The sequence below is a fragment of the Micromys minutus genome (genome assembly GCF_963924665.1).
Source record: "Micromys minutus genome assembly, chromosome: 27".
Classification (NCBI taxonomy): domain Eukaryota; kingdom Metazoa; phylum Chordata; class Mammalia; order Rodentia; family Muridae; genus Micromys; species Micromys minutus.
Genome location: NC_137962.1, coordinates 24,308,762 through 24,315,536, shown reverse-complemented (window position 1 = coordinate 24,315,536; position 6,775 = coordinate 24,308,762). Strand labels below are relative to the sequence as shown.

Below are 6,775 nucleotides of genomic sequence, written 5' to 3'. Positions count from 1 at the left end.
TCTTCAAAACTTTTGCCTAAACGTAAACTTGATTTATCTCAGGATTTATAAGACCATTATTAGGAGTGTGGGAAAAACAAAATAAAACAAACAAGGAAAAACATTACAGCTTCTTGCTGCAAAGTTAACTTAAAACTTGTAACAAAAAAGATTTTTAATGAAAATTGTAATTATATTTATAATATAAAATTATAAATTTATTATATGATTGTCATATATAATTATAAAATGATTATAAAATTGATACTTATTATATTATTAATATAGTAAGTTGTGATTAATTTGGAGAGATGTTTCTGGAGTGGAGAGGATGAAAGTGTGAGAGTCTGAGGTTCTTTGGGGGAGAGAATTTGTCAAATGACCTGAGGGTCAGTAAACCAGATGCATCTGGCAGAATTTCCTCAGGTCTCTTACAATTGCCTGCAGGCGTTGGATCAGCATTCCAGACCCCCTCCCTTATCAAGCCCTCCAAGCAGCTGGAAGTAACCGGAGGTCTATCATCACCCCCAACCCCTTATCATGAACAAAAGGCTGCAATTTCACGTCCAGAGCAGCCCACCAAAGTGGCAGTGCTTGTAACAAGGTCCTGAACAGAAGGACTTTGGTCTGGTAAACAGAAACCTAAGGGCTTATTACAATAGTATTGCTTAAAAAGATGTGTTAGAGTCAGTCATGTAACCATTTCCCATGTGCCCCTCGCCCACAAGATTTCCACAAAGGAAAGGGTAGTGTAAGGGCTTTGGACTGAATAAAGAGACATGCAGGGTGGCTCTGACCCCTCAGGGACACAGGAAACCTGTACTGAGAGGTGGGCTGAGGTCAGCCAGAATTCGGAATTCTGTTTACCAAGAATTTCCACCTAAAGCTCAACTTTCAGGCAAGGGCATCTTCTAATCTGAAGTTGGACACTTGTATCAGCTCAAAGACCCAGCTGTCCATCATATGAAGTCTGCCTGTCTTCCCACCATCTTTCTCTGCTTTGAAGAAAGAGCTTTGGTGCTTTGATCCCCAATAAACCTTTCCACCCCTGGAGTGGTTCAGTTTAGTGGTTTAAGTGCATGCTCGCTAACATTACTTTGTAGGGGTCTTGGTCAGTTTATTTTCCCTGCCAGTTAAGGAATTAAAAGGCACAGCATATAGAATCAGCCAGTCAAAAAATGCTTTTCATCCCTTTTTTTAATTGGATAGTCCCTGTATTTATATTTCAAATGTTATCCCCTTTCCTCCCACTCCTCTCCCTCCCCTCTCCCCTCTCCCCCTGCTTCCATGAAGGTGCTCCTACCTCCAACCACCCACTCCCACCTCAGCACCTCAGCATTCCCCTACTCTGGGAAAATGAGCCTTCACTGGACCAAAGGCCTCTCCTCCCACTGATGCCAGACAATGCTATTCTCTGCTGTGTATGCACCTGGAACCACGGGTCTCTCCGTGTGTGCTCATTGGTCAGTGTTTTAGGCCCTGGGAACTGTGGAGGGTTTGGTTGGTTGATATTGTTGTTCTTCCCATGAGGTTGCAAACCCTTTCTGCTCCTTCAGTTCTTTCTCTAGCTCCTTCATTGGGGTCCCTGTGCTCAGTCCGATGGTGGTTAGCTGAAAACATTCTCCTCTGTATCAGTATGGCTCTGGCAGAGCCTCTGAGGAGGCATCCATATCTGGCTCCTGCCAGGAAGCACTTCTTGGCATCAGCAATAGTGACTGGGTTTAGTGGCTGCATGTGGGATGAATCCCCAGGTGAGGCAGTCAATGGATGATCTTTTCTTCAGTTCCCGCTCCTCTATTTGTCCCTGTATTTCCTCCCATGAGTATTTTGTTCTCCCTTCTAAGAAAGACTGAGGCATCCACATTCTAGTGAAGGGAGGCTTTTTTTAACAGTGGGGAAACACACACACACACATACAGCAGGCACACAGAAACGAAGCCCCGACCCCCACCCAGAAAAAGCAAAGGGAAAACTTAGGAAGCCAAAGCCTGATGTCTCTTTGAGGGTTGGGTTTGTGTTCATAAAAAGACAGAGAGGGATATGTTCTATGGGGGTGTGGTAAGGTGTGGGGAAAGGGGGTGCCTCCTTCAGACCCATGCTGGGGCATTCCTCCCCTCCCCCCACCCCAGGACCATCCACATGCGCCTGTCACCCTATAGAATAGAGTTTATTCAGCGCATGGGTAAGGGAGTTAAGAGGGTAGTAGGGGTAGAGAGTAGGGGGGAGGAAGAGGGAGACAGAGAAATAAAAAAGTAGGGGAGTGGAGGCTGGCCATGAGCACATTGGGGGGGCAAAGGAATGGGGGAAGAAGGGACAAAGGGAGAAGAGGAAAAGAGAGTAAGCTAACAAGAACAAGAGAGTGAGGGGGGCAAGCAGCCCCTTTTATAGTGTCAGGCATACCTGGCTGTTGCCAGGTAACTGTGGGATGGATCATAGACAGAAGGCAACAACTGAGAACTTTAAATGTCTTTGAAGGATTTGGTTTGTTGTTGTTATTGTTTTGGCCATAACTTAGGGCTGGTCAGTTTGAAGAGAGACAAGATTGCAGATGAGCAATCTCTTGTTATGAGCAGTGGCTCATAACTTGTATAAACACATCCTTAAACTTGTTGATAAGCCATCAGGCTTTGTCTGAGGCTAGGAGGATTAGGAATAAGCTGGCCAGCTGGGAAGCCCACCATCTTTATTACCTAGCCATTGGCCCTCTCCCTACCAGTCTACCTATAAGGAAACCTGTCTAACTCCCAGCCGCTCAGAGCCACCATGCCTGGATGCCCACCCCATAGCACAGGTCTCCTAGAGCGTCTAAGGACCTGTGTCCCTGAGGAATCAGAGCTACCCCGCCTGCATGCCTCTTTATTCAGTGCATGCTCCCTGCAGTTCAAGGCCCTACCGTTTCCTTTGTGAAAATCTTGGTCACACAATTGGCTCTAACACAAGCCCTTTAAGCAAATTTAAATATCTTATTATAAAAGATATTATATAATGTTTTGTTGTTTGTTTTGTTTTGAGACAGGGTTTCTCTGTGTAGCACTGGCTGTCCTGGAACTCACTTTGTAGACCAGGCTGGCCTCGAACAGTAGAGATCTCTCTGACTCTGCCCTCTGCCCCTCTGCCTCGTGCTGGGATTGAAGGTGTACACCACCATGCCCTTTAATTTAAGGTTTGAAAAACCAAGGAAGAGAAAAATAGGGCTATTCTGGAGCAAAATGTTTAACACTGCTCAAAAGTAACATGTTCATTTATAATAGTAACAGTAGACAGTATGTTTCTCAACAGAGCCTTGCTTGCTTCATATAATACAACATGATAGTACACATCACACAATATGATAGTACACAGCAGATGTGGATACTGGGTTTACCTTTGAATGCAGAAACCGATTTCATTTGGATTGTGATTAATTGTATATTATATATACACATATATCATTATATAGACATATTATATGTATGTATATTCACTGCTAATAATGATGACAAAATAGTCAAAATTACTCTGGTTGTAAGTTAATTCATGTACCGGTAGCTATATAAATAACAATAATGCTAATAATCTTATTAACTGGAGCTCTTTGTAAAGTACTTACTACGGAATCTTTTTAAAGTGCACATAAAATACTCAATGACTTTCAGAATAATACTCAACAACTTTTAGATATTACTGCTGTTAAAAACTGCCAACGACCAGTTGCATGCAGTGGTTCATAATCAGGACAGCCCACACTCACAAAACCAGAACATTCACGTGACAGCTCCTTCCGATGCACTTGTTGCCTGCGGTGGGTTGAATGAGAATGGCCCCCATACGTTCATAGGGAGTGGCATGATTGGAGGTGTGGCCTAGTTGGGGGAAGTGTGTCACAGGGGGTGGGCTTTGAGGTTTCAGAAGCTCAAGCCAGGACCAGTGGCTCACTGTCTCTTCCTGCTGCCTGCTGATCCAGATACAGAGCTCTCAGCTATGTCTCCAGCACCGAGTCTGCCTATGTGCCCCGTCTCACTTCAGTGATGTGCAAGCTGCCCTACTGTACGCTACTCATTCCAGCTCACATTCTGCTCCCATGACCTGTTTGCTTAGGCAGGAAGCACAAATCCTGGGAGTGCAGGAGAGGGAGAGCCTGGGAAGAAATCTTTGAACAGAACGGTCTAGAATGTTTTCTGTGGGTACCGCAGGTGGGCCCTGCAGGACTGCCTTCCCCTCACTGCTCCCAGAATCACTTTCCAAATGAGTCATTGGCGTTCAGCTCCATGGCCGGGCTCTGCTTTCCAAAGAACCTTTACTGAGATAACCCACTCCCTGGGTCTGGGTGAGCTCCAGAACCCTGCAGGAGAACCTTGAGGTGAGTGATTCACAGAACATGACACCGGATTAGTTTTGTTTTGTGATAAGAACAATTCTTTGGGGCTGCAGAGATGGCTCAGTGGTTAAGAGCACCGACTGCCCTTCCAGAGGTCCTGAGTTCAATTCCCAGCAACCACATGGTGACTCACAACCATCTGTAATGGAATCTGATGCCCTCTTCTGGTGTATCCGAAGACAGCTACAGTGTACTTATATTGAGGGAGGAAGGGAGGGAGAGAGGGGGAGAGAGAGAGAGAGAGAGAGAGAGAGAGAGAGAGAGAGAGAGAGAGAGAGAGAGAGAGAGAGAGACTGGATTACCAGATAGGATTTTGACAAAAATAAAGATCCTAATACCGCATTATGAAATCCCTGTAAAATTTGTGCAAAATCGCTGTGTAGACAATTAGGTAAAGAGAGAGAAAAGGAGGGAAACCCAGGATACTCCTTCCCAGGCTCAGTATTGATAGGCCACGGGAATGTGACCATGGCCGCTGTCATAACTACCTGGATGTCTAATCAATACATGCCTGAGCACTTTGGCTCAGTGGGGTCCTGGCAGAGTTCCAGAGGCTAATGGATAACTTGTAGGAATCCCTCATGAGCATTCGGCAGTGTCCAAGGATAAGGAGGTAAAAGCATCGGCAAGAACACTGAGAGACTTCAACAACTGGAAGTGGTACAACCAAAATCAGAGTATCCCAATAGCTCATTTGAACGCCAAGAGCGGCAGCTTCTTGTCTGTGTCCTGACCTTGAAGCCTAAGAGCAAAGCGGTAAGATGACGGACCAGTACACCATCCACAGCCAGCTGGAGCATCTGCAGTCCAAGTACTTTGGCACGGGCCACGCCGACACCACCAAGTGGGAATGGCTTGTGAACTAGCACCGGGATTCCTACTGCTCCTACATGGGTCACTTCGACCTCCTCAACCTACTTCGCCATTGCTGAGAATGAGAGCAAAGCGCGCGCGCATGCGCTTCAACGTGATGGAGAAAATGCCCAGCGGACCTGCCGGACGGACAAGCCCGAGGTGAACTGAGGCGAGCGCTTCCCGGTCTTCCCCATCTGCCAGCTGTGGACCGATGCTCCTTACTCCTGCTTCTGCACCGTTCTAAGTGTTGGGTGTCTCGCCTGACCTGCTTTCCTGAGGACGATTCTGAACAAGTCATGGAGAGACTGCCGGGTCCTCTGGGAACTGTCCAGGATCGTGATCTCAGAATCGGCAAGCGAGGGAGCAGACTGCACGGGAGGGATGGCGCATTCTGAGTCTGCTTTTCAATAGTTGATGTCTTCTTGCTTTTCTTTATTTAATATATATAATATATAATATATATATATATATATATAATTTAGGATTTGTTCTTTAAGAAAGAATATCCCAAGAGACCAAAGAAACCAAGGAAGGACACAGAGAAAACACTTAAGTGTTCTCATGACTCTCCTTTGACTGTGCTAATCATATCAGATCTAATCTAATAGGTTCATTTAGAGCATTCACCCGCCTGCCACCTCAGTTACAAAGCAGCTTCATGTCTTGCCTCTTCTGAGCTCCCATAATCTGAAAGATGGGTGCTTCATAGTCTCTCTACTTAGCAGGCGGTACGACCGATGCTCACAGAAGTTACCAACACTGGCAAAGTGCTCCACAGATGTGAGTGTGGTTGCAGGGGACGCAGAGTTGAGGGAGTCTAACAACCATCCCTTTGCTCTTTCCTCTGCCTCCCTGTTGTCTACTTAGACAGTACCGACTACCATCTTTTCAAAAATTCCTAACCAACAGTACTTACTCTCTGGGGTAAGGACTCCTTCCCATAATCCCCTTGTAGGGAGGTGAATTGAGTGTCAGAAATACGCGACGTCTTTGCACGGCTGTAAGAAAAGGTCCCCCAGACAAGTGGGAAGGGGGTGGAGCTCTGCAAAGCAGGACTTCTGGGGGGGGGCGTCTTGGGGAAGTTAGGTATACCAGAGTGATGAAGTATCTTGACATGGAGCTGCAAATACAGTTTCGGACCAGTTTTCCTGTCGATGGAAGTGACTTAGAAAGCATGCACAGAAATACTTGTTAACGTCACTCGTGACTTATTCACTTAGTAAGTATGCTTCAATAATTACTTTGCAGCAGACATTGTTTTATAAGACACCGAATTTAAAAAATTATATCAGTTAGGAACATGTATAGTACTCATGAATGAAAAAAAAAAAAAAAAAAAAAAAAAAAAAAAAAAAAAACCCAAACCCAAGTCTGGCAACTCTACCAAAATTACCAGGAGGCTAGCCAAGAAAACCAGGAGATGGCTGTGATGCTAACACAAATTCAGTTTACACCTATTCCCTCTGAGGAGTTACACCTTCATCCCACATAGGCAAAAGGAAATGAAGGAAGGAAGGCGCTGTAGGGTTAGGAAGCAATTCTACCAGAATTTCCTTTAAAGACCATTCTGTGGAACAGTGGTTC

General features: G+C 45.4%; 1 pseudogene across 1 annotated transcript; it reads left to right on the top strand.

Annotated features, from left to right (window-relative positions):
* The first annotated feature begins 5,097 nt into the window (after positions 1-5,097).
* On the top strand, positions 5,098-5,359 carry LOC308438352 (splicing factor 3B subunit 5-like; annotated as a pseudogene). The gene has a single exon. The product of its transcript is annotated as a splicing factor 3B subunit 5-like (transcript).
* Positions 5,360-6,775: the final 1,416 nt, after the last annotated feature.